Source organism: Urocitellus parryii, chromosome 8, assembly GCF_045843805.1.
Source record: "Urocitellus parryii isolate mUroPar1 chromosome 8, mUroPar1.hap1, whole genome shotgun sequence".
Lineage (NCBI taxonomy): Eukaryota > Metazoa > Chordata > Mammalia > Rodentia > Sciuridae > Urocitellus > Urocitellus parryii.
Genome location: NC_135538.1, coordinates 108591380 through 108595048, shown reverse-complemented (window position 1 = coordinate 108595048; position 3669 = coordinate 108591380). Strand labels below are relative to the sequence as shown.

The window sequence follows — 3669 nt, the reverse complement described above, 5'->3', positions numbered from 1 at the left end:
CATTATCAAAGCTGATAACAGTGCAGCTAAGTCTTCTAAACTTTATCTATAGGTTGGTTATGAACAGCTAAACACAATGTAAAGATATTGTTGTGGCTATGTGTCTTAGTCATATCAGGCTCTTTAACAAATTATAAACAGGTTGGATTAAATAATAGGAATTTTTTTCTCTCTCTCTCACAGTTCCGTAGGCTGAGAAATACAAGATCAAGGGGCCAGCAGATTTGGTTCTCTGTGGAGGCCCTCTTTCTGGATTGTAGAAGGCTGCCTTCTTTCTGTATACTCACATGGCAGAGGGAGGGAGAAAGTTCTGGTGTCGCCTTCTGTTCTTAAAAGACACTAACTCCATCACTGGGGCTCTGTGTTTATGACCTCATCTAAAGCTGAGTTACCTTCTGCAGGATCTAACCCCTAATAACATCACACTGGGGCTTAGGATATCAACATACAAATTTTAAAGAAACACAAACATTTAGTTCATAACACTATGTAAATATTGTCCATTACAGAAGCAGTGATGATTATGATTACAGTTCCTTTCTTGCTATTTTTGTTTTTCCTGGAGTTTCTATCTGCCTGTATGTTTATTCTGTATTATTTACAAACTTAGAGGAAATTTTCCCATATCATTGTTTATATTTTTCAAGGTCATCTTTTAAAAAACTATACATTTGCATATATGTGTCTGTATAGACAGTTTTATTTTACTGTTTTGTTAGAATGTTGGACATACTGTTCTTTCACTTTTTTTAATTAAAAAAATTGTTTTAGTTGTAGATGAACACAATCTCTTTATTTATTTTTAATGTCGGGCTAAGGATCAAACCTAGTACCTTACACATGCAAGGCAAGTGCTGTACCACTGAGCCACAACCCCAGCCCTTTTCATTTGCTTTTTTCACTCTATAACAATTTATCTTGGAAACCTTTCCATATTTAAAAAAAAATGTAGCTGAGCTTAATTATGTTCTTTTAACTCTTACCTAAGTAATAGGTGTGCAGTTTCATGGTTTTGTTCACTTGTTTGCTTTTTGTTTTTCTAGTTGTGTTAGACCCCATGGATTAATATTCCTCATGGTTTTCATTTCTTTACCCTTACTCTTCTCCCTTTACCAAAGGCATCTACTCTCACATGGTTCATATGTACCTTTGCAACTTGTCCTCTGTATTTTTCTTACATAACATACAGCATTATTTTGTGAGCTTAAAATTTTTGCAGAAAATGGTGTCATGATGCATGTATCTGCTACTTGATTTTGTCATGTAGACTGTTTAGGATCCACTCATGTTAATGAAGATGCCCAATAGTAATATATCAAGTGAGTAGATCTTTTACCTATCTATTCCCCCATGGTGGTCATTTAGGTTGTTTTGATTATTTGCCATTACAAGCAGTGTTTCCTTTGGGTACCTGTACAACCCTTAGACCATCTAACCACTTCACCATTGATGGGCAGTTAGGGTTTTTTTAAAATCTAATTTGTTATATATGACATTGTTTATATCATTATGCATTTCAATTCATAGTGTACATATAGAGCACAATTTTTCATGCCTCTGGTTGTACACAAAGTAGAGTCACACCATTCGTGTCTTCATACACGTACTTAGGGTAATGATGTCCATCTCATTCCACTGTCTTTCTTAGCCCCATGCCCACTCCCTTCCCCACCCTCCCCTTTGCTCTATCTAAAGTTCCTCCCTTCCTCCCATGCTTCCCCCCATCTTTATTATGGATCAGCATCCTCATATCAGAGAAAACATTTGGCATTTGTTTTTTTGGGATTGGCTTACTTCACTTATCATAATATTCTCCAACTTCATCCATTAACTTACAAATGCCATGATTTTATTTTCTTTTAATGCTGAGTAGTATTTTATTGTGTATATATACCACATTTCCCTTATCCATTCATCTACTAAAGGACATCTAGTTGGTTCCACAATAGTAAGTTTGTTTTTAAATTTTTACTATTACATGTGCATATATATTCATCGAGTATACACTGTGTAAATGCATTCTTACATAAAAGGCTAAGCATTTTTTAAAAATTTGTTTTAGTTGTAGATGGACACAATATCTTTATTTTAATTAATTTATTTTTTTTTTTATGTGATGCTGAGGATGAAACCCAGGGCCTCACAAGCACTCTATCAAAATCAAAAAGTACTCTATGAGTGGTTTTGGTGTATTTTACAAGAGTAAGATTTTAATTTTTACGTGGTCAAATTTCTTTTTTTTTTTTTCCTGTTCTGTTCCTTTGAAAGGACACTAAAGTTTATTCAACCCGTTGGAAAGGATTAAGTCCAAAGTCAATAGAGATCTTTTATTGCATCAGTGAAATATCAAATTGACTCCAGGACGTGTTTCTCTGACTGGACATCTCTTAGATCTTATTCATCAGCCTGCTGAACTGTTCCTTTTTCAGAAACATAAATACCATCCAAAAATTTTCTGATATCCTTGTTTTTCACTGTTGTGGCTTGCTGAATTAAAGCGGCTGAATTTGAAACAAGTTCAATATCATTTCCTTCAAGGATTAATTCATCTTTCTGAGCTTGAGACACTGAACAAGCAACACCTGTCCTCATCCGAACCCTGCGGATGTATTTTTCACCCAAGAAATTTCGGATTTCAACGAGAGACCCATTCTCCTGAATAACAACATTGATAGGGAAGTGAGCATACACAGACCTCATCTTGTAACAGAAGCCCAGTGTAACACCCTTGATCATGTTCTGTACATGACTACAGATGGTGCGAACAGTGGCCAGTTCCTTTCTATTTCCCCACCATTTGTCAACCCGTAGCCTCTTCATTTTCTTTCCAAGGAGGCTGAGTTCCACATTGATATGATTGAAATCCCTCCGGAGGGTTCCTCTCGGGTCCTTCACAATAACTGTGCGTTTCCCTTCAGAGTAATGTCGACATTTTCTGGAATGTCGACAGTCTGATTGCTGAGAATGGTCTTCAGTAGATACGGGAAAGAGCACATGGTCAAATTTCTCAATCTTTCCTGTGAAGCTTTTTTTCCCCTAGCCAAGAGGCTGAAGATTTTTAAGATTTTGATGTCATTCAATTATCTTCCAAAAAGATATCAATTTAACTTCCCAAAAATTGAATATAAGTATTAATTTTTACATATTTGCCTGTACTCAATATAATCAATATGAAATTCTTGCCTCTACCATAGTTGAGAGATAGTATATAATTGTGGTTAAGATTTGCATGTCTCTGATGAACTGTAAAAGATGACTATCTGGGGCTGGGGCTGGGGCTCAGTGGTAGAGCACTTTCCTCACATGGGTGAGGCACTGGGTTCAATTCTCAGCACCACATAAAATAAATAAAATAAAGGCCCATTGACAACTAAATATATGCATATTAAAAAAAGATTAATATCTTCATGGACCTTTTGTTTCACTTCTCTGTAGCCTTTAACAGTTTTTCTATTGAATTGTTTTATTTCATTGATTGTCAGCTTTTTGTCAGCTTTTTAGCTGGTGTTGACTAAATGCCCTGACCAGAACAATTGTAGAGGAGGATGAGTTTATTTGAAGGCTCATAGTTTCAGAAGTCTCAATCCACAGACAACAGGCTCTATTCCTTGGGGCTCCAGGTGAGGCAGAACATCATGGCAGAAGAGTGTGGCAAAGGGAAGGAGGTCA

General features: G+C 36.1%; 1 pseudogene; it reads right to left on the bottom strand.

Annotated features, from left to right (window-relative positions):
- Positions 1-2247: 2247 nt before the first annotated feature.
- LOC113193378 (large ribosomal subunit protein uL6 pseudogene) lies at positions 2248-2996 on the bottom strand (annotated as a pseudogene).
- Between the last annotated feature and the right edge of the window lie 673 nt (positions 2997-3669).